This window comes from Trachypithecus francoisi, unplaced genomic scaffold, assembly GCF_009764315.1.
Source record: "Trachypithecus francoisi isolate TF-2019V2 unplaced genomic scaffold, Tfra_2.0 Lachesis_group5, whole genome shotgun sequence".
NCBI lineage: Eukaryota > Metazoa > Chordata > Mammalia > Primates > Cercopithecidae > Trachypithecus > Trachypithecus francoisi.
Genome location: NW_022681470.1, coordinates 43,151,034 through 43,169,725, shown reverse-complemented (window position 1 = coordinate 43,169,725; position 18,692 = coordinate 43,151,034).

Here is an 18,692-nt window from a genome sequence, read left to right as displayed (position 1 = left end):
GGCTGAGGCAGGAGAATCACTTGAACCCAGGAGGTCGAGGTTGCAGTGAGCTGAGATCACACCACTGCACACCAGTTTGGGCAACAAGAGCAAAACTCAATCTCAAAAAAAAAAAGAAAGAAAAGAAAACATGTTCAGTGAACCACATGGTTGAAGGCTAGATTCTACTGTCTACTATTCATTTAGTAGGTGCTTCAGTAAATTTTCACAAAATGAATGCCTTAAAGTTAAATATAATCATCCACATTTACAAATAAGAAGATGAAGACCCACAAATGAAGAATGTGTGACCCATCCAAGGATCTATAAAGACTAAAGGCCAGGCCGGGCGCGGTGGCTCAAGCCTGTAATCCCAGCACTTTGGGAGGCCGAGACGGGTGGATCACGAGGTCAGGAGATCGAGACCATCCTGGCTAACACGGTGAAACCCCGTCTCTACTAAAAATAATACAAAAAACTAGCCGGGCGAGGTGGCGGGCGCCTGTAGTCCCAGCTACTCAGGAGGCTGAGGCAGGAGAATGGCGTGACCCGGGAGGCGGAGCTCGCAGTGAGCTGAGATCCGGCCACTGCACTCCAGTCTGGGCGACAGAGTGAGACTCTGTCTCAAAAAAAAAAAAAAAGACTAGAGGCCAGAACTGAGATTTGAACCCATGTCTTTGCATTTTAAGTTCCATCATGTTTCCACTATATCCAGCTCCCTTTTGATCAAAACCATCACTTTGTTTGTAATCATTATACTACATTTTACTCCATTACTCCACATGTATACATGGGTTTGTGAGATTGTGACTTTTTTAAGACTAGGAATTATAAGCATCTATTTTCTTTCCTCAGTGCTTATTTCACAAGACTAAACATATAAAGACAATTTAGAGGCCACCTGCTCATCTCTAAATAATCCCCCTTTTCTGGGAACTACTTCCCTTTCTATCAGGGTATTTTCCTTTTAGCTCTGGTTATATATGTTATCTTCCCACATCAGCCACAGTCAATAGGATTACGAGTCGGAACTTGAACAACCTGAGCCAATATGATGTCTTCTCCTGGAAAATTGAAATTATAGTTCAGAGATTACAAATTTGTCATTCTATGTAGACCAATAATGTGTACATTTCTGCCCATGGTCTAAAGGTTTAGAGAAAGTTATTCACAGTAAAAAGATCCATATAAATGAAGCAACCATGCGGAGAGAAATTTCTGATAACTTTCTAAGTCTCAGTTACTCTGTTTTTTAGACCCAACTTCTTGTTCTGCATCTTTATGGCAAGTTCCCCTTTTGGAGCTGAAGCTGGCTATAGATGCCTTTTGCTGTTTGAAATCAATATACAATAGATACACAAAAGATCGTATATGTAGTTGAACATTAAACAGAATTCTGTGAATTCTTAGCTCTACTGAGGCCAAGAGTGGGGAAGCTACAAGCTTTGTAACTTTTCCAAGTAAGACCTCTACAGTGTTACTTTATTATTTCTTTGGAATATTGGGAATGCCCAAATCAGATACAAATATACACATAGATACATATTTTTAAATAAGATATAAATTGTTTTCTAATCATTGCTTTTTGAACTATACGCACTATCATTTTCCTTCTTTGTATTAATCTTATAATAGTGATGGCAAATAAAATTCTTGAATTGATTAATATCCACTTTTTTTTTTTTTTTTTTTTTGAGATGGAGTTTCATTCTTGTCATCCAGGCTGCAATGCAGTGGTATGATCTGGGCTCATTGCAACCTCTGCCTCCCAGGTTCAAGCAATTCTGCTGCCTCAGCCTCCCCAGTAGCTGGGATTACAGGTGTGAGCCACTGTGCCCAGCCTATTAATATATTTTTATAAACTGTACTAAATACTCCATTCTGTGAATATTGATCCATTTAACCTTCCTTGTTGATCACACTGCAATCAATCATCCCATTCGTTTATAGGTACCTCCTTTAAGATTTCCCTTCTCTTAAAGGTATTTTCTTAATGTTCATTTAAATCTCATTTAATTGGATAAAAGTTATTCCAGAATTGGTTTTTGATGCATGGGAAATGGGGAAAGTAAAGAGACATGGAGAGGACATACACAATGTTAAATCCTAGAGACCTCTTCTAGGCTTGATTTTCACAGGGTTCAACCTCATGAACATCAGTTTTATGCTTGGCAGCAGCACAGTGATACCTTAGAGAACACTAAAGTAAGTTCAGGGATATTTTTCCTGTGCTAGATTACCCTGGACTGTGGTGCCTTTATACTTTGTCTCCATGCCTGCCCATTAGCTGTCACTTTGCCCTGTAGCCAGAGTGTCTACACCTAGTGGCATCCCTCCACCTTTCCACATCTTTGATGTGTTTCATTTCCCTCCAGCAGCAGCCTAGGAAAAACTGAAGCATGCCAGGGGAAAACCACAGATGTGAGCTTGTTCTTTATTGCCCTAATGTTGCTCACAATGCTAAGTTACTGTGCTCTAGATACGAAATAACTCCCCTCTTCTCACACGAACCAGAGCGTAGGACTTTGGGACTACTCTTGCCCATTCTGTTCAGGCATTTTTCACATATTAGAAAGTTATGTGGCTTTTTTTTTCTGCAGGTTTGCTCAAAAGTATCACTATTAGGTCAGTGAAAGTATTATTAGATTTGCTTTTGGAGATTGTGGCAGTCTGATCACTGATCCCAATCTTTTCTAACTTTTTCTAGTTGCCCAGCTAGAGATTACATTTCCCACCTTCTCCTTCAGGTAGTTGTGACCGTACAACTGTGATCTCTCTGGTAAAATAGCGACAGAAGTAATATGGGCAACTCACACTTATTTTTCTAACAGGAAACTGCTTGATCTGGACTTTCTCTTTTTCCTGCTTCTTGCAGAATGGAAAGGGGGCATCAGAGACAAGCTTTGATCATGCAGACAAGGCTAGCAGCCTAGGGAATAGTATTCTTGGTGGAATCCAGATGCTGTCTCACTCTCTGCACTAGTCAGAAAGTTCCAGGAAAAGAAATACATTTCTATTTTATTTGAACAACACTCACTTTAGGTTTTTTTAGACACTATCCTAACACAGAGTTCATAGGAAATTTCTAAATATTTAAAGGAATTATATTCCAAAATTTGATTTGAATTCTCTACGACAATAAAAAAGAATGAGCTAAATGATCTATCAGTAATAAACTATTGGCACTGGAGAGGCAGAGGTAAACTATCCTTATTTGCAGATGACATAATTGTGTATGTAGCTTTAAAATCCTAAAGAATCTAAAAGTTGTAAAAACTACTGAGTGAATTTGGCAAGATTGATATAAGATCAACAATCTTATATCCAGATTCATACTGAGGCCATTTTAATGCATAAACTTAGATGTGCATGAATAAAGAATTTTCTCTACTGAATTTTCTAAGAATAAAAGTTCATCCAATTTGTTCATTCTACTGAGGGGAAATGATCAAATAGTGGTCATTACACACCAAACCTAGTACCAATTGCTAGAGATACATATGTGTGCAAGAGAGAATCTCTGGTCCCTAGCACTTCTTGGACTATTCAGGTAGCCAGAAACAAACAAATAGTTCAAATATCATGTGAAAGGAGTAGGCAGGGTGGTGAGCATAGAGCTGGGCTTTGGAATGGATGAGAACATTGTTCAAATCTCTACTACAAAATTGTTTACCTGGTGGCTTCATACAATTATCTTGACTTATCTAGGCCTCAGTCTCCTCATCTGGAAAGTGGGAGCAATAATCCCAATGAGTTGGCATTGTCAAGATGCATTAAAAAAATCAGAGAATTATACTGAACATTAGTGACATATACAGAATACATTACAGGTGTTACTGTTATGGTTGATTATGATGCTAAAGCTGCACACACACTGTTATGGAAACATAGATGACGAAGTGCCAACTCTATCCAAGGAATTCTTTGCAGGTGAATGACATATAATCTGGAGTCTGAAGGCTCCTATAGCTAAAAACTGGGACAGTAGCCAAAGGTGACAATAAGGGAAAAAATAATATAGCTACACTTTTTCATTCTTCTTACCTCCTTGTTCTTTAGTTCCTAATAATATGGCATTTTCTTCCTTCAAAACAGAGCTTTGGGAGATAAAAAGTAACCTTATAATCATTCTAGTATAGCCTTTTACTAATGGGCCATTTTAGTAACCTAATAATAATAGAAAACATGTGTTGAGTGCTTATTTTGTTACATGGCATAAATGTATGACTTTATTGGATCTTGCAGCAATTTTTTTTTTTTTTTTTTGAGACGGAGTCTCACTCTGTCACCAGGGTGGAGTGCAGTGGCGTGATCTTGGCTCACTGCAACCTCTGCCTCCCGGGTTCAAGCAATTCTCCTGCCTCAGCCTCCTGAGCAGCTGGGACTACAGCCACGCACTACCACGCCCAGATAATTTTTGTATTTTTAGTAGACATGGGGTTTCACTATGTTGAGATTGTGATATACCTTCCTTGGCCTCCCAAAGTGCTGAGATTACAGGCGTGAGCCACTGTGCCCAGCTGAGCCTCACAGTAATCTTATGACATAATAGTTATTATTATTCAAGCCATTTGACATTTGAGATTATCTGAGGCATAGAAAAGTAATGTGCTCAAGATTAAAAAGCTGAAAAGCCAATAAATGGTAAGTTAGTATCTTAACCCAAGCCTTTTCTGACTCCAAAGCCCATGATTTTAACCAAGTCAGTGACCCATGTGCTGTAATATCCGTGGTTAGTAATTTCTTTCTTTATGCTCCTACATAACTGTTTGCATCTCCAAAACAGCATCTCACTCTTATCAATATCTATCTTTCTCACTATGCTGTAAGTTTCTTAAGGTTTCAGAATGATTACATTTTGTAGCTTTTTCACAGCTAGCATGGTTTCTTCTCATACATGATAAACTTAGGTTTACTGTCTTTCTTCTAACGGCCGCTTTGCCATCATATATCTGTTTTCTAATCCAGTATTGTGATCATTCAAGTCCCCATCACTTGGGTTCCAGATGTCAAGGAAGCATACCATGCGACAGCTCAGACAGGAACATTACTGACTTATTTTTCCAGTAGCCAACAACATGAGTAATTTCCAACATGAGGGAGTGAAAGTGAATTGGGGTGCTATAACTCAGTGTGACAAATACTTCAGAAGTGGGAAATTCAGAGAGTGGGAGCAAAGCCTGGGTGTGGCTGAAGGACCCATAGATAGGTGGGATAAGAGGGAAGTCTCCCAAGAGACACTGTAGAAGACATTTCATTGAGTCATTCCAAAGCAGGAACACCAGGCTCTTTAAAGATATTGAGTATAATGCAGTATTGGCTGATTGCATAGTATTGCATAATAATCCTTTTAAAATCCCTTTCCCTGTGATGGCAGCTAATTTCTGTCAAAAGGATTAAGAAGCAGGACATTTGCAACAATTGTCTCTATGGAGCTTATGTTAAACTTGATACAGAAAACTCAATTAGAAGATTAAAATTCAACATTTCCTCCTTTCTTTTGGTTGATTGCTTATGAAACAAGACTCCAGAGGATCTCTATCTCTCTGGTGGCTCAGTAAATGTTCTTGAATAAATTAATGAATAAATGTCACTGCTCATCTTAGCACTTGCTCTGCCTGTGCCTTGAACTGGGGAAAAGGGCCTTGGTATTGACAAACACGTGGGTTCGTTGTATGTGTCACTTAGACCTTCAAGATTTTTGAAGGGATGGAGAGCAGACATGGAACAAATGGTTACCTATGTATCCTTTTATTTGTACTCTGCTGTTTGTGCAAAGAAAATATTTATGGGAGGGGCACTGATAGAGACCAGACCCTTTGTTCCTCCAAGTCCTCCTTAAAGTAATATAGTAGAAAGCTATGTCCTTTACAGAGGCAAACTCAAGGTCACAGCAATGCCTTGAGGAGTCCTATACTAGGCTTTGGACAACTCCTCCACAAACCATCAATATTTATTAAGTATCAGCTAGGTACCAGATATTTATTCTGATTAAAGTGAAACAAACATAAACAAAATAAAAATAAGAAAAAACAGTGAGGTAGCTTTTGTTATCGTCCTCATATTACAATAAGAAACTGAGCATCAAAATTTCAGTAGCTTTTTCTGTGAAAATGACAGCAGTAGGATCCCAGGCTACATGTGTCCAAATATTATGCAGTAGATTCCTTTTAATATTATATTGCAAGTTCCAACACCAAATTACTATAAGGATCCAAAGAAGCTTTGGAGACTTAAATTTATTCTCAGTTTAAAAGATGTCTTCCTCCTTAAAAAGTCTTCCTCCTTCATAGATGGCCTGTTATTATGATTAATTCAGTAGAATATGGCAAGTAACTCTAAGCCTCTAATTTTCTTCTGTATTTAATTATAAAAATATTTTAATACAAGAAAAACACTCACCTATAATTTTACCATCCTAACATAGCATTTATATTCTTACCTATTCTCTTCCAGATTTAGTCCTTATGTAATTAATTAGTCCTTATGCAATTAAATTAGTCCTTATGCAATTAAAATTGCATAAACATATTCAAGATCAATAATTCATATTTTTTATTGTTTACTATCAACTTACTATTCAATTAGCCAACATGTTTATGTTTTCTTCATAAGTGTCATAATTACTGCATAAAACTCCACGTACTTGAGACACCATAATTTAATTACATTGAGCAAATTCTCTGTTATGAGACATTTCTAGCTTTTTTGTAATAAAAATGTACATTTAGCTTTTTCTTTTCTATTAAAGATAATGAGAAGTCTACATAGAAAATATATAGGTAACTTGTGCTTTTTTGCATTTTTGGAGGTTGGAAGAAGCAGTCATAGAAATAGCCTGAATTCCAGCTGCATAAACTTTGTGTCCCAAAGAAAACTTTTACTTCCATGTAGCCTATAATTAACTATTCTCCCAAATCTGTTCCTGGTGTATTATGGACTCTCCTTGTTCAGTGATCAATGTATAATTCTGGTTTACTTAAAAAAAAAAATAGCCTCTCCTTGCCCCAATTTCTTCAAACTCTTTGACCCTATATATTATACTTCTTAGGGAGTATTTGTCCTAAATTTTTCTAACCACAAAAAATGAGATATATTAACAAATGAGGTATAAACATGAGAATGCCTTCATAGTAAAATGGAACTTTGCAAATAGCAGTAGTGTAGATCATTAGAGTCAATCTTTCTGTTTTATCTTCACAATTATTCTTCTAAATGATGGTATAGTATTTGGATCTTTACTTAACTATCATTCTATTATTGACCTCCATACAAGTTGTTTCTAGGTTTTTGCTAATGACTAACACTTCAATAAATTCCTTTTTACATGCGGCTTGTATTGAATTTTACCTTTAAAATAAATTCTTAGGAGTGGGAACATCTTCATAATTCTTAATAAATATCAACAAAGTATCTTGCAGTTTAGATTGTAAATTCATCAAAGGCAAGGATATGTTGTATCCCCAGCACCTAGCAGAGGACTTGGCACATCAGTGTTTGATAAAATATCAGATTGAACTTAATGAAACTGTAGGATTGTCATTAAATTTTTTTTTCTCCTAAAAATGAAGTTGGCGCCTAGAGACACATACTGTTTCTTCTTCCCAACAGCATGCATTAATAGGCATGAGACTGAACTGATGGATGTGGCCTGTGTAGGCTGGAAAACCCAGTAAGGTAAGAAACAGTGCTGGGAAACAAATGACTTCTCAGAACTCAGAAAAGTTATGATCAGTCCTCCAAAGCACTGAAAACAGGAACTGCTCTTTACTTTGATCCTTTTTTCTGTTTCTGTTTGTTTATTTTGTTTTGTTTTGTTTTGTTTTTGAGACAGAGTCTTGCTCTATCGCCCAGGCTGGAGCTCTGTGGAGCGATCTCGGCTCACCCCAAGCTCTGCCTCCCGGGTTCACGCCATTCTCCTGCCTCAGCCTCTCGAGTAGCTGGGACTACAGGAGCCCGCTGCCACGCCCGGCTAATTTTTTGTATTTTTAGTAGAGACGGGGTTTCACTGTGTTATCCAGGATAGTCAGGACACCTCGTGATTCGCCCGTATCGGCCTCCCAACGTGCTGGGATTCCAGGCGTGAGCCACCTCACCCGGCCCTCTGGTGTTTTAATCTTAAAGCACATTGCTATAGATACGAACGCTCGCAGAAGAACACAGGAGGTCAAAGTTGAGGAGAGTAGCCAAAAACTAATTTATTTCCCAACACCCTTTATCTCTTCCATGCTTCTTGCAGAAGAGGAATGTGAAGGCCTTAAGGAGAAGATAAAGGAAAGGCCAAAAAAAATAAGTCCTGATGTAAATAGCACAAAACCATCTATCTTATACCTGGTAGAGGCAGGCAGGAATGTCAGAAGGGAAAAAAGTAGAGTCATTTATATCAATGCTGGTAAGACTATAATTGGGATTGTATAAGGTTTTTTGGAAATTTAACTACTTTGTGGTTCTGCTTTTGGATCTAAAAAATTAGTTTAACACAGGAAAGTAAAGAAACTATGTATTATGCAATGTAATTATCTGGATAAAATGTTGTATCTTTGAGAGCAACAATTCATTTTGCCCTCCTCTTGCCTTCCAGAAGAAAGACTGATTTTAGTGAAACAAGATTTTAATAATCTCTCAGCTAAGTAGAAGCTGGCCAGCACCCAGAGATTCTGCACAATAAAGAAAGGTAGGAGGAAGCAGAGGGAGGAAGTTGTGGGCTGGAAGGAAAGGGGAGAGAGGGAGGAAGGGATCTTGGATAGGATGATGGTAAAGGCTGAAGGGGAATTTAGGTAAACAGCAATGGAGATTTATTAAGATACGTGCTGTGTGGTGTGAAATATAACTCCTTTCCCTGTTCCTTATACAATCTTTAGTAAATCCTATAAATTTACAACAGCTTTTGATTTCAATGGATTTGTTATGGAGGCTGTAGAAATTAAAAAGAAGATTATTTTGCTATATACATATTGGGTCATGACTGATACTGGGCAAAACTAGAAACTACTCTAATCCTTTATCGCTAAGGATACTAAATAATGACATTACATTCAACGTGTAAAATATAGTAAGAGGAATATTGTCAGAGCTGCTTTCAGAGGCTGCCAGTCACAAGGAGGGTATGGGCTGAAAGTATAAATGTCCCTAATAAATTAAGGAATAATTGGAGGTAATTGAAATGTTTGATAGTTGACAGAACATCTCTGACTGGGAAACTGACACGGAGGCCTATGGGGCAGATCCCTGCCATCTCTTCCGGGCCTCTGTCCGGTGCAGTCTGGGCTGATTCTTGGTCTGTCCCATGGTGCAATTCTAGAATCCTGGGTTGAGGTATCTAATGATGGGAGAGATAGCAGTTTGGTTTTTTGCTTATATTTTGCTTTATCATTGAATAAAACAATTCTTAGGCATCATATAAAGAAAACAATTCTAACAGCAAGCGAAAGTTTTAAAATATAGGAAAGCTGTTTTCAAGGGGAAAAAAGATGAGGATGGCTATTTGTTGTTCATGGATTATAGCCAGTTCTTCCTTCCTTGATGGTGATTCTTATAAGTGATGTGCTGTTATAAACTGGAATAACATCTAATGGCCAGAGTGACTCACTGATGGGAAATTAGTCAACAACGCACAACAACTTTTGAGTAATAGGTCAATTTCTATCCTCTGACTTGAGCCACACTCCTTCTCCCTTTGCCCGTAGAATTTCACCTGGACATCTCTTTTCTGCTTTATTACATCAAGGAAAGTTAGGCTCAACTCTGATTTTTTTCAAGCTTCTTACAGGAAGCAAACCTATGAATCAAAAACTAATAGAGTGACCTAATGGCTGGTCCAGGCTTCCTGCCATTGGCAACCCACCAACCCATTCCCTCCTTCGGAAGATTTCTTTATAGAAGTTGTGAGTGCTAATTATTTGCAGCTGTTGCTGACCATGCTGTAACAACCTGATGGGCTCACCCTAGGAGTCTGGCGGATTGACCAGCCTATATGGGGTTATTGGCCAAATCCTACTAAAACCAAAGACAGTGGGAGTGTGGAAATTATATGGGGGAATCCTAAGAGGAATCTCAGAAAAATATTTGCAGAAATGTATATTTTACCTAAAAGCAGCCAATTCCAGAACTCTTAGCTTTAGAGAGAAAGTATCGACAGGGAATTGCAGAACGTAAGAAAAGGGAAAGATCAGTGAGAGAGAATTAAGGAAGGAAAGAATCAGCACTTGGAGACTTGGATATAGGAAGGCAATTCCTCCCCAGGGTGGCAGGTTGGAGTAAAGGGAACAACCTTGCCCCTTTTGTAGTCCAGGAGTAACAGTTGTGAATGGAAATGTTAAATCTGGTAGTTACCTCAGGATAGAAATGGGACCAAAGGGTCCAGGACAAGGAAGTGAGCACACACCGAGGCCTGACCAGGTGGCATGGCATCTACAGGACGTTCAATCAGACACCCTACAAGGGCCACCCTTCCAGCTCAGGAGGAACCTCTGGCTAATCACATCAGTTCTTAAACTTCCGCCTCAGCTCAGGACTGGGGCTATTTTTTCTCATATGTAATCTGAATTTTTTAATACTTTTCCTTGATTTTCTTTTTTAGATATTAAAAAAAATTGTCCAATTAAGGATGAGAAAAATATAATTTAAAAAATAACATAGGAGCCGGGCGCGGTGGCTCATGCCTGTAATCCTTGCACTTTGGGAGGCCGAGGCGGGCGGATCACCTGAGGTCGGGAGTTCGAGACCAGCCTGACCAACATGGAGAAAACCCATCTCTACTAAAAATACAAAATCAGCCAGGCATGGTGGTGCATCCCTGTAATCTCAGCTACTTGAGAGGCTGAGGCAGGAGAATCGCTTGAACCCGGGAGGTGGAGGTTGCGGTGAGCAGAGATCGTGCCATTGTACTCCAACCTGGGCAACAACAGTGAAAATCTGTCTCAAATAAATAAATAAATAAATAAATAACATGGAAACTCATAACTGCAACTGCATCAACCTTTATTATGACTTCAACCTTTATCATGAAGCCTAAGCTAGGCTTCACATCTTGATTTTAAACTCTGGGGAAGGGAGTCATGTCTTGCTTAATTCAACATTAAGCAGAGATTTAGTAGATGTGAGTAGTTTCCTGACTACTAGACTATTACTTATATAATCATAAAATACGGCACAGGAATATAAAGTTTGGAGGCAAATCCAGATACAATAGAACTGTTTATGAATTTAAACATACTGTATGATACCTAATATTTCAGCACATTTAGTAAAAATCAATAGAATAACACATGATGAGGCATTTGTCTTATTCCACACAAGCTTTAAAAAGGCATTTTGGTATACTATGAACTAATGGGAAAATGTGAATTCATAATCTAATTGGTGGACTATCATAAACTTTGAAAGCTGTTGAAAAATTCTCCTGTGGATATAATGATTATTATATGGAAAATCATATAACAAAGTAATTCAAGTGTAGGCTCTGTCAATCACTAGCTATGTGAACCTAGGTAAATTATGCAACCACTCTGTGCCAAGAATACCTATTGTGGAAGGATGTTGTAATGATCCACACAGGTTAATGCATCTAAAGCACTTAGAACAATACTAGCTACATAATGTATACTCAGCAAAAGTTAGCTTTTATTATTGGTGTTCTTTTAATTACATGAGTTTAAGAGTTATTGGTGTGCCATCAAATTTCATGGTAAAATGACTATCTTCAGAGACTTAGCAGATTATCACATGGAAGACTATGGCATTCTGTCATAGAAAATGGTAGAGAAGGAAAGATCTAGGTTGGAATCACATCAATTCACCAGTATATCATAAAATTTCGCCACAGAATCTCAATCTTTACTCGATTCTCTCTACTTGCCCCTCTACCCATCCAACCCCCGGATCAAACCTTGATGTGAATAAAGCTGAGCACCTTCAATGTTTTTTTCACAAAAATTATAATCTGTAAATACAGCATTTTTATGTTTTTAAACTTTTGTGACAATTTCTGAAAAAGTATGAAGGGGATTTTTGTTGTTTTTCATTAACTCCTGCTAACACACTGGTTCTCTCCTCCATTCTCCATAGCTGACCCAAATATTTTATGACAATGATTATAATGATAAGTAATTAGGATGTATATATGATAAAATAACACTTAACTTTTCATATTGACCACTATGAAGTTTAAAACTCAATATATGGCTAAGATCTAACAAGAGTCTCTTGAGTCACAAAATTGTTCTATAAAGTAATGTGTAATTCAAATGCTTCAATAAAATAAATTCTCTGGGAGGAAATAAAATAGACATAGGAGATATGTTCAAATAGGTTTTATAAATACCACTCATCTTCTTGTCTGTCATATAAAATTTGTACCAACAGTGGTTTTTGAGAAAGCAAATATAATGGATTGAATGTTCATGTTCCCCCTCCAAATTCATATGTTGAAATCCTAACTCCCAATGTAATGGTATTGGGAGCTGGGGCCTTTGGAGGTAATTTAGGTTGTGGTGGTGGCACTCTTATGAATGGGATTAGTGTGCCCACTAATGGAAAAGAGACCCCAGAGAGTTCTCAACCCCTGCTCCCACCATCTAAAGATACAAAAAGAAGTCAGCAGTCTGCAGCTTGGAAGAGGTCCCTCACCAGAGGCCAACTATACTGGCACCCTCATTGGAAACTTCCAGCTTCCAGAGCTGTGAGAAATAAATTTCTTTTGTTTATATGCCACCCAATCTACAGTACTTTGTTATAACATCTCAAATTGACTAAGTCAGCAAGTAAATTAAAAATATTAATGATATGACTGTAAAAAATATGACAATCTCCAATCAATATCCAAATGATAGCCTGCAAACAAAGCTGGGGAGGAAAGAGTAAGGAAACAACTGTCACAGAAACATCACTGAAATAAATTTAAAATGTAGCATCTGTTAGTTTAAGTTTCAGCATGGAAATTGAGGAAGAGAAAACTTGTGTTCTCTTTGTCCTGGGCACACAGTTGGATTGCATTTACCAGCATTCTATATAATTGCAGGGGCAGGGGGTGGGGGGAGTACATAATTGTGTAATGGATTATGGGCAGAAGTGAGGTACACCCCTTTTATTTTGGACAAAGTGGAGGACTCAAGTGCCCTAGATGATGGCAGAGCCATTTCATGGGAGAAGTCTGGATCCATGAATGACCATCAACCAGAGGCTCCCCTCTCCTCTTCCCTGCATTGGACTGTGCCATGAAGCATAAATAAACTTTAACTGTGTATTAAAAATATGAGAGGAGTCATTTTTTTCTTAAATGGCAGTTAGCATAGCCTGACTAAAACAGAAATCTTACAAAACTAGTAAAACATAAATTGAATTTTCTTCTGGTGAAATAGAGTACACCCTTGAGATAAAGTAGAAAAGCACTCCCATCTCTGGTGAGTAATTTTATGAGTGCCTGTGGCACTTGGTAAAAAGAGGCTGCTGAGTGGAAAATCCTCTTGAATCAAGCTGTGAGTAGCGTAGTTATCCAAAACTGACGCTCAACTTCCCCATTTTGTAAACCTTAAAATGTAATGAGCAGTTTCAATGATACTATTTCACACGGTATTACGTTTTTTTTAAATACCATTTTCACCATTATTTTTGTAAAGATATAGAAGATATTTACTTGTCACAAGTCCCTGGACACAGAAGCAGAGCCCATTGCCAACAGGAGGAGAAAGAAACCTGGAGACAGTCTCCAAGCATTGGTATCCTGAGCAGAAGACTCTTCCACAAGCAAATCTCCTCTGCTCTCCATCTTGGAACAGATCGAATCATCACAGGTTTCTGTAGGATTCAACAAGCTTGGGATGATCTCTATTATCCTTGGGGCAGTGTGGTGAGGGGGCAGTGTAGTGAGAAAGCAGTTGCTCCAATAGAGAGCCCAAAAACTAAACAGCAAACCATTAAAGATTCATACACTGAATAAAAATTATCTGTAAAGAGTCATGCCCCTTTGTGCTCAAAACAATATCTAATACCTCAGTACAAAACGTAAGATCCTTCATGTTCTGGCATTTGTTTATCCTACAGCTTCACCTTTTTCCACTCTCCCTTCACAATTTATACTGGCCATGCTGAACCTTTTAAAGTTTCTTCAATTGTCCCTGCTCTTTCTCAATTTCATTTTTCTTTACACGTAGTGTTTCCCTTCTCACAGCTGCTAAAGATCAGCTCTACTTACTCCACCACTTGTTAATTGAACAGAGATTCAAGGAGGCAACTGAGTGGCATGAAGGAATTGGTGCTCTGAGAGGATTCAAAGAAATGTTTAGTAGTTTTGACCTTCCCAGCCTCTGCTTAGATATCCTTTCCACCTGGAAGCCATCTGGTTAGTTGCTTCATCTATGTCCTCCTCCAAGTGTTCCTATGCCAATGTATTCCAGTCATTGCACTTTATTCCTAGTATACCCCCACCCTCCACCACTCCCAGCACACACACACACACACACACACCACACACACACACAACACACACACACACACACCCCGAAGAGCTTCATGAGAACAGTACTCAAACCTTGTCTGCTCTTGTTATCTCTCAGGCCTCAGTGCTTAGGGGTTTGTTGAATGATTAAATGAATGCATCTGCCACCATCATCAAACTAAGTAGCTGAAACAGCCCCATCCACCTACTTTTCTGCTCCAGTCTAAATGTTACTTCTTTTTAATGACATCTTGTCTCTTTGATGCTGCCATTGACTTTCACTTAGAATTTATATCTTATGTATTAAAATATATCAGTAAATGGAATATATACTGTATTTTACCCACAGAATTCTGTTCTGGCTTAGGGGATGCTCATTAACTATATTAATGGCAAGCTTTTTTCTTTCCTTTTTCTTTTTTTTGGCACGTGGATGCAATATAGAAAAAATTAAAGTGATTATGATTTATACTTTTGGATTAAAAATGAAAAGTTCTGTTTGAAAAAATATATATTCATATAACTCAAAGAGCATGTGGAAAGAGGGTATAAATAAAAAAGGAACTACTATAAAAATATCATTTTAACTTTTCACTGAAAATAATTTCAGACTTACCAAAAGTTACAAAAAAGTACAAAGATTTCAAATATATCTTTCACCCAGATTTCCTAAATGCTAACATCGTACGCCACTACACTTTTCAAAATCAAGAAATTACTATTGTTATAAAATAGCACTGTATAGCCGGGCGCGGTGGCTCAAGCCTGTAATCCCAGCACTTTGGGAGGCCGAGACGGGCGGATCACGAGGTCAGGAGATCGAGACCATCCTGGCTAACACTGTGAAACCCCGTCTCTACTAAAAAAATACAAAAAACTAGCCGGGCGAGGTGGCGGGCGCCTGTAGTCCCAGCTACTCGGGAGGCTGAGGCAGGAGAATGGCGTGAACCCGGGAGGCGGAGCTTGCAGTGAGCTGAGATCCGGTCACTGCACTCCAGCCCCGCGACAGAGTGAGACTCCGTCTCAAAAAAAAAAAAAAAAAAGCACTGTATGTATTTTACAGACTTTATTTCAAATTTCATTAATGGCTTGGCTAATGTCCTTATTCTGGCCCAGGATCCAATCCAGTAACATACATTGCATTTAGACATTAGATATACGTATGCTCCTTTTTAGAAAATCTCTTCAATTATTTTGTCTTTAATGACATTGACAGCTTTGAAAATTATTGGCCAGTTATTTTATAGAATTTTCCTATGTTTAGGTTTGTCTGATTTTTCCTTGTGATTAAATTCAGGCTATGCATTTTTGTTAAAAAATACCACAGAAATGATGTTGTATTCTTCTCAATATATCATATCAGGAGGCACATTTTATCAATTTGATCACTTGGCTAAGCTGGTATCTGCCAGGTTTCTTCACTGTAAAGTTTCTATTTATTTTCCTCTGCAATTAGTAAATATCTTGTGGGGAGATAATTTAAGACTATACAAATATTTTGTTTCTCATCACACTTTCATCCTCTAATGGCAGCATCCATTGGTGATCTCCACCTAACACGATTATTACTATGATGCTTGAAAGACAGTAGCTTTTACTTTTCTTCTTCTTTTTTTTTTCCAACACGGAGTCTTGCTCTGTCATGCAGACTGGAGTGCAGTGGCGCAGTCTCAGCTCACTGCAACCTCTGCCTCCCAGGTTCAAGCAATTCTCCTGCCTCAGCCTCCCAAGTTGCTGGGATTACAGGCACCCACCACCACGCCCAGCTACATTTGTTGTATTTTTAGTAGAGACAGGGTTTCACCATGTTGGCCAGGCTGGTCTCTAACTCCTGACCTCGTGATCCACCTGCCTCGACTTCCCAAAGTGCTGGGATTACAGGCATGAGTCACTGTGCCTGGCCCAGTAGCATTTAATTTTCTTATTCTTTCTACATCTGTCAGTTGGAATTCTACTGAAGAGCTTTCTTATTTACTTATTTATTTATTCATGGAATCTTATTTTAATAAATAGGTTACAATCCATAACTTTCATTATTTGTTGTTCAAACTGTTCCAGATTTGAGGTTAAAGTGATATCATAATTTTGTATATCCATAGCACTTTCCATAGGGCAGACATAGTGGATACTCAAAAAATATTTGCTAAGTAGTGAAGGATACTAAAGGAAAAAACCAGAATGTATTATTTATATATAAGAATGAAGAAAAGAATATGAATTAACCTTTATTTATAGGTTGTTTCTAGAAAATTTATAGCAACATGGTAAGAAACTCACAATTAAAACTATAATATAAATTAGAATAAGAGAGAAGGTTGGTGCAAAGAAGAAACTAAGTAGAAATAGATGATGGAAATAAGAATAAGGTGAGTGCTCAAAATGTATAACTTGATCTACACAATTGTTGAGAATAGGCAGTAGAATTGTTTGCTTAATGTAGTGCACTTATGGTGACAATAATGAAGACGATTGCTGACTTCTTCAAGGTCAATTTGAGACTGAGGTTTCAAGCCTGGGATGAAGGAGTAAATTTATTTGTTTGTTTTTAGAAAAGGCAGTATAATGATCATAATCTTCAATCTTAAATTGCTTTCTTCACTTAAACAGATGTTTAAAGGACAAAGGACGATGAATCTAATATACCACAAGAAGAGAATATCACAAAGAATGGGAGAGAACAAGAGAAAGAATGTTCTACTCTTGGCTTCTTTAGGTTCTTCAAGAATATTGCTAATGAGCCCCATCTGTGTCGGCTTCTGAGTCTTTACAACTTGTTTCTGGTTGGACTCACATCCCTGATTTTTCTTTTATGGAAAACAGCAGTCTAAAATCATGCCCTCCCATAGGAAAAGGTTGCCAAGCCATCTGGAGTCCCTCTGGGGACAAGAACAGTTTACCATACCCCATTAGAGGCAGGCAGATATGCCCTACATAAAGACCAATAGCTGCCTAGCAAGTCAACAAGAAAACACAAATAATCATTAAAAACAATTTTTACTGCACTGCTTAAAGGAAAAACAAATTTGGTGTCTGCATACTGAAGTTACTATATCTCCAGGAAAGCAACAACCTGCCCTGGGGACCCTGTAATGTCCTGCTTTCATTCTTCCAAATTCCTATGCTTTCATCAGTTTCCTTTACTGCAGATCTACTCAGAGCCTTTAATATGAGTTAACATATAGCATGACTTTCTGAATGGGGAGTGTTATGTAAAGTATTTTCCAAATGTGTCTTGTAATATGTTGGGACATTTGCACAGGCCAGTAGTTCTCAAACATTAGCACGCATCAGAATCACTTGCAAGGCTTGTTTAAAGAGGAATTGCTGTTCTACCCTACCCTGTAGTTTCCGAATCAGCAGGTTTGTGGTGGGGCCTAGAATTTGCATTTCTAACAAGTACTCAGATGATGCTGATGCTGCTGATCCAGGAACTATTTTGGGGATCACTGGCCTAGGTATATGGTACCAAAACCATTTTGGTTTAAATATATCTTTAGGGGTCTTTTATATCTTTCAGTTCCCAATAAGAGACAAATTAAAAAATAGTTCTCAGCTCACTGGAAATTTTTGCTGTTGTTAAACCTCTATCCAGTATTTTCAGAAATGTAAACAAAGAATGACTAATGCTCTATTGCAATTCTGTCAGGGGCCTACAGGTTGTTTTATTATAAAATTGTGTGTATAATATGACAACATCTGGGTTTCCAACAAATAAGAAACATTGACTTACAGTATTTTACAGTTTCAGATTCCATCCCACTGGTGATTCATTAAGAGAAGCGGTCTTCTTACAGATTATGGCAGGGATTTTTTGCATCAGAAGGTACTCTCTGTACAGGTGTTTGGATTTGTTTTTTGTTAAAAATTTTTGGTCTCGGGGGAAAAAAAAACTAACTTCTAGTCACTTCTTAGAGGTGCTAAAGTTTCTCTGTGGCCATGAAGATAAGAGATGGTGGAAATATCAATAAAGAGCTCTGAGGGCTCGGCGCGGTGGCTCACGCCTGTAATCCTAGCACTTTGGGAGGCCAAGGCGGGTGGATCACCTGAGGTCAGGAGTTCAAGACCAACCTGACCAAAATGGTGAAACCCTGTCTCTACTAAAGATACAAAAATTAGCTGGGCATGATAGCAGGCGCCTGTAATCCTAGCTATTTGGGAGGCTGAGGCAGGAGAAGCACTTGAACTGGGAGGCAGAGGTTGCAGTGAGGTGAGATTGCGCCACTGCACTCCAGCCTGGGTGACAGAGTGAGAATCTGTCTCAAACAAAAAAAAAGAAGAA